Source organism: Stigmatopora argus, chromosome 16 (genome assembly GCF_051989625.1).
Source record: "Stigmatopora argus isolate UIUO_Sarg chromosome 16, RoL_Sarg_1.0, whole genome shotgun sequence".
In the NCBI taxonomy this organism is placed as follows: Eukaryota; Metazoa; Chordata; class Actinopteri; order Syngnathiformes; family Syngnathidae; genus Stigmatopora; species Stigmatopora argus.
Window position 1 is genome coordinate 6,372,262 of NC_135402.1, and position 6,000 is coordinate 6,378,261.

Genomic DNA, 6,000 nt, shown 5'->3' on the forward strand with positions numbered 1-6,000 from the left:
GATATGTTATGTAGCTAATAGAAAGGATCCCATGACTAACTCAGACGTCTGTTTATTAATTCAATGATCAAGTGTCTTAAAATTGCTCTGTCACTTTTACTCAGGTTCCTTCACCCCTGGCTATGAGGAGATTAGTCGGGGATCATATCCTGCTATGGATAATAATAAAAGTCACCTGAATTAATTTCGTCTTTTTCCCAATTTGAGTGAGGTGTCAAGTTGAGCAAGATGCACAATTCATCATCATTTCCATGTTTATCTTGACTCGAGAATATCAAGCATTTGTCGGTGCGCAATTTGTCGATTTGCTTTCTTTTTGCTCTGATGTTATAATTATTTCCTTGTCATATTGTCATGGCTTGAAAATATTGACTGTGCTCGGCCAATATGTTAATTCATGGGAGAAGTAATATAGCCCATCAACAATTGCATTTTCAGAAATGAGTTTTACAAAAGACTGTTTCGTAATTATACATTTGACAGCTATACAGAGAAGTAAATTGTCAACCATTTGGTCCCAGACGGCACCAGAGGACACTTTTGTTTTAACATCTGCATCACAGTCCTTGGGTTTGGAATCCAAGTCTTTAGCTTGATTCATTTATGGAATTAACATGTTCTCAATGCAGCAACATCTGGTCCACAGCATCGGGCTCTAGGCCATGCTCTACCACTTGGAAAGTCACTTGAAAACACATGGCCTTTTTATGGTTCCGTGCAGTGCCGTCTGGTATAAGGCTACCTGACACCTGATATTCTGGATGACACCTAACGATGTAAGGGCACATAAGAAGAATAGCTTGAACTGTGAAAATTTCTCCCTTTTTCGGCCAACTGAGGGTTCACGAGAGAGGGTGCATTGTGTTTCAACACCCATTAACTCATGTTGCTTAACTCGAACTCATAACTGTCTATTCCATTAATTTCATACTGCAAGACAATTTGTCACGCTTATGAATTTAGTATGACAGAACTAAGGATCACTGGAAAAAAGAGATTTTCTTCAGGGTTTTTTTCCCGGTGGTGTTGTAATCAACACCATGTGTTGTGACCTTTTAACCCATAACAAATCATGTCAGGTTTCTGATTCCAAAGCTGTTGATATGGGTTGGGAAAAAATGGGTTTACAAGACTAAGTTCTAAGTTCTAAGATGGTAAGCTAATGGCTTTATGTGTTTAAATGGCACGCGCTACAATATTTGAATGAACAAGCACTCACTGAACGATCTGACAAGCTGATTTCTCTAAGGGGAGATGAGAGCCAATTTGTTTGCCCAGTAGGATTAACTGCAGCCCACTCTAGATATCGGCCTTCACTGTGATGTGACAGACCCAATCCAGCTGTCAGTTTCAGTCTGGAAGACTACTGATGATGCAACAAGAATAACTATTGATGATTCATTAATCAAGCTGGTATTCCAAAGTGACATGACTCCATTGTCGCTTTGATATGCCGTAAACGAGACGGTTTGTACAAGCCAACGGAATGATAAGCCTTCGAGAGCATTATGTTTTGTAAACTACATTGGATTTGGGGTTTGTGTTTCAAATTGACACTATGTTCTGTTTCTCTCTCTACAGTTTCAGAACTTGGCAAACTGGTTAGGAAACTGCGTATAAACTCATAGCCAGCTGCCTCATGTCAACCACAAATGTTGTTTTTACCAAACCACTCACATTTCACCTTGGGCTAAAAGCGGATACGTGGAAAATTGACTTTTTATTTGCTTGTATACAGAAATCGGGGGTTTGCACACCCATACAGTCAGAAAATCATTTGGTAGCAGTCTATCTATGAAATCTATCTCTATGCAAAATTTCATGATATTTCTTTTTAAAGTAATAATAATGCATCTATATTTGAAAAAGGTTTGTCAGGGGTCCTACTTAACAATCGGATGTTATTTTTCCCATTCAAGGTCATTTTTGGAAATGGTGATAAGATCTATTAATTCTCCATCCTTAGATTGTTTGGTATTATTGGGAGTTGGGTGGATAAAAATGTCATGGTGGCACCAGTAATAACAGATAAATTGGCTTCCAGTGGGTTTTAGGGAGATTAGACTCCTGGGGTTCCTGGGAAAGTGAGTAAATATCATAAAGGCAGGGGAACTTGCAAATGAGAAGCTAGATCCAAAATAAGGAGAATAAATGGATTTGAAGGTCAATTTAAGTTCTGATAGGTAGAGACGTTTCGTCCTTGAGTGAAGGTTGAAACATTGCCAACCATTTAGGTAACTAGTTGAACGTTTCTTGTGGACAATTATTGGTCATCTTAGGTTTTACTTTTTTTATTTTTAGTTTTAGAGATGTCTCTATTCAATGTTTAAGTGCACCATACTATTTAAAGGAACTCAGAAGTGCTGCTTTCATTGACATGAATGTATTCAATTATATTCATGTCCAAACAGGATGTCCCTTTTCTGGTGCGTGTCTGTGAAATGACTGAAACTGGATGTAATGCACTTCTCCAGAGTAACGTGGTTTACAGAAAGTTCACTAAGCTGTTGGATGCTATTTTCTACATTTAGCACCATGATGCTGTTTTGACAGTAACGACACAAAAGTGCTGCAAATGCTAAATAAGAGTCTTCCAATAACATTGGTGCATTACTGGAACTTGAAGATTTTTAAAACATACATTCCTATTTGAAGTATATCTAAGAAAATTACAATTAATTCATGCAGGGGATATACACAGGCACAATCATGTGGTAATTATGGAAATAGACTTCGCAAAGCCTGTATTAAATCCCTTTATATCTGTCCGACGGAGCCCTTAAGGAAGCAACAAGATCATCAATCACTAAGACAAACTTGCTGACTGCATTTAGATCGAGGTCATTTGTCACATGACACATGACTGCAAACATGCTACAGTACCCGGGCAGACGTTTACATTGATGCATGCATGTTAATAGTGCCATTTATGCAGCCGAAGGCAAGGGTGATGTACTTTCGGCATTCTGGAGGCATATCTTCTTTGCATTTATGTATGCACACAGACAATTATAAAGTATACATTAATTTCAGAAAGTGCAGCTGTGTGTGCTGAAGCAAAAGCAACATGAAATTAAGTATGCATAACTATACCCTGAGAAGTGGAGGCTGACGGAGTTTTGTTTATGAATTCATTCATGATTAATTGCGAATGAATCAATGGGTTAAAAAAACCATTTCAATACTCATTGAATGTGTGTGTGAGTCATTTTTTTTTAAACAATGCAAATATATTTAGAATCATAAACATTGTACTTCAACAATCATTAAAATTCCAATTTACTTCTTAGTTTTGATTATTGCAATGGGGTAACAGTTTGATAGACTGGAAATTCCAAATTTGCCTAAATTACTTTGAATAAAAATTACTATATTGAAACTAGCCTATTATTTCAAGTAGTTTGCTTCAACATAAAACAAAAAAACCTCATACCTCACACACCATTTGACCCAGCTGTAATCCTATTTGTAACCCTAACCTTAGCTATTACCATCCTCAGCCATTCAACTAGCCCTAGCTGTGACCCCACCGTAACCCTAGCGGTTATACATTTACGTACACACTACAAGTGTTGTCCGACAACCTCTGCAACCACCTCCGTCTAATATTGTGCGTATTTGCAGCCATCACAAGCCATCAACAACAAGCTCAAGGTCATATCAGTACACAGAATCGGATTTTCTAATAATGTTGTTAGTGCTGCCATCAGAAGTCAACATTCCTATTAATTTTTCCATGAAAAAACAAATCCTTGCCAAATATAATCAAAGTGTATCTAATACGTACATTACATGTCCCAGTGTTTAATGATTCCGCAAGTTGCATTGGCAAAAAATCATTAGTGGTATTATTTGCTTGCAGTGCTGATGAGTTAGAATGCACTATTGAATATTAGCAATGAGTATGCGTAAGCATGTTCTCTATCAGTCCTTGAACACTCTGTTGTCTCCTGTCAAACCACCAGCTGAGACGCATATCCGCTGCCAGGATTAATTCCCAGTTTATTAGCCTCTCAGTGTGTCTGTGTGTATGTGCGTATCTTTGTTTATCATTAGGATTTCCTCGTTCCAGTTGACGTCTTTGTTACTGAGCCCAGAGGGGATCTCATGATGTGTTTGCATGTAATTGAAGACTGAAATGATCATACTGTTTTCCTTGCTGCAGGATCAATAACTACTAAGTATTATTTTTTCCCTTTGAATTCTGAAGGATATAGTGGTTGCTTTTTTCATAATTTAAAACAGTTCCTGCATGTCCTTCATAAGGCAATAACGTAAAAAAAAAACCAAGCGGTTTAAGTAGTTTTCATGCAAGTGAGCCAGCCCCTCATTTAATTGGCAATCGAGCTTTCACTAGATTGAAAACCAGTGAACCCTCATCTCTTCCTACAGTGAGTGTTCAGGGTAGTTTCTCCTAGACTGGAGTGTGGAAAACAAACAAGCATATTTAGTTTGGGGAAAAATGGCAAATATTTGAACTCAGGGAGACAACCAAGTCATCAATTTTCACTCCCGTATCCAGCGCAGTCCAAGGTAATCACAGGGCAGGACTTGTCCCAATATTACAAAAGTCTGGTTCAGATTTAGACGATGTTTATAAATAGGGCCCATACCGTAAAATCGTCCCATGAAAAATTTGTCCTGAAAAGATTTTTGGGGTGTGGTTAGCACCTACTGTGTCTCAGGACTGCTGCTCTGGTGTTTATTTTCTTTTGCATTTGTCATCAGTTTCGTGTGCTTTAATACAGTGAACCTTTTATAGTTGTTATTCTCTAATGGATGATTACCGGTTATATGCAGTTTTACAAGATGATTTTTAATGCACTGTATCTGCTGTTTCACTTTTGCAAGCTGAAATTGACACCAGTGGCAATAAAGAAGCTGAGTTTATTGTTATATCATCATCAAAATATGCAGCATTAAACATAAAAGGTTCTTTCTTTTCAGAGTTAGTAATTATTTTCTTCTCAACTGTATCAAATTGATTGCATTTGATGCAATCGGACATCCTCTTCTATTTTCCAATGAATTTAATCTGTTATTGTCTGAAGTAACTGTTGAAATATTAATAAATTCCAATGTATTTGGGAAGCCCATGTCCATCACATTGTCTGTTTAAGGTGACTTCATTCTTTATTTACATTCTTTTCAAATGATGAGATTTCTGCCAGGTTTTGTTTCTACTTTCAGAGTTTGAGCATTTATTTGTTCATATTTTATACTAAACTGACCATCCTCACATGGGTTGCTGAGGTTTTGGAGGCTTTTCTAGCTGACTTTGAGCAGATATGCGTCCTGAAATGGTTACCAAACAATTGCAGGCAGACAATAGACAAACAACCATTCATTCATGCCTACCACAATTTTCTGTTGTCAAAGAATCCTGTACAATTCATGTTTTTGGAATATTAGAAAAAAGTACAGTACCTTGTCAAGTTTTGTTGGGCTTTTGGTGGTCAAGCGTGTTTCATTGTGTGTCCTCTCCTGCTGTGTCTTTTCTGGCTCTCCTTCCCTTGTGTGACCCAGGTGTTCGTTATTGTCATCAACCCCTGTCTATGCATTTGAACCCCGTGTTTGTGTGCATTGGCATGCAAGTATTTTCTGTCTCATAAGCATAATCTGAAAGACAGCGCTATAATAAGTAGCAGTATCAACATGTTATGACTTTTTCTTATTCTTATTTAAAAAAAATCTGAGCATTGTTAGCTGTTAGTGCCTGTGAGCATCCACACTGAGATCAACAAAATGTAGATTCAGAGGAAAAGCAAATTACTGCTTCAGGCTGAAGTTAATTGTCTGTAAACCTTATTTATCCGTAGAGAGCTGGCAGAAAGCTGACAGGACAGGGGTGGATTGGGGCTCTTGGCTTTTTAATTATTTATTTTCGTTTTTAAAAGGGCACATTTTAGGATTGAATTTTACTGACAGAGTTTTAGGATTCAAAATTTGTCTCTTTACATGGCAATCACAGACAACTATTTGGATTTGCTCCCAATTTTT

The 6,000-nt window shown here is 37.5% G+C and overlaps 1 protein-coding gene across 5 annotated transcripts in view; it reads right to left on the minus strand.

The window, feature by feature from the left end:
* The window catches only part of pip5k1ba (phosphatidylinositol-4-phosphate 5-kinase, type I, beta a), a 31,957-nt gene extending 26,322 nt beyond the window's left edge, over nt 1-5,635 (minus strand). For all 5 annotated transcript variants that reach the window (XM_077623303.1, XM_077623301.1, XM_077623300.1 and 2 more), the window contains exon 1: nt 5,428-5,635. The gene's annotated coding sequence lies outside the window, so the exon portion shown is untranslated. The remainder of the gene's footprint in view (nt 1-5,427) is intronic.
* Nucleotides 5,636-6,000: the final 365 nt, after the last annotated feature.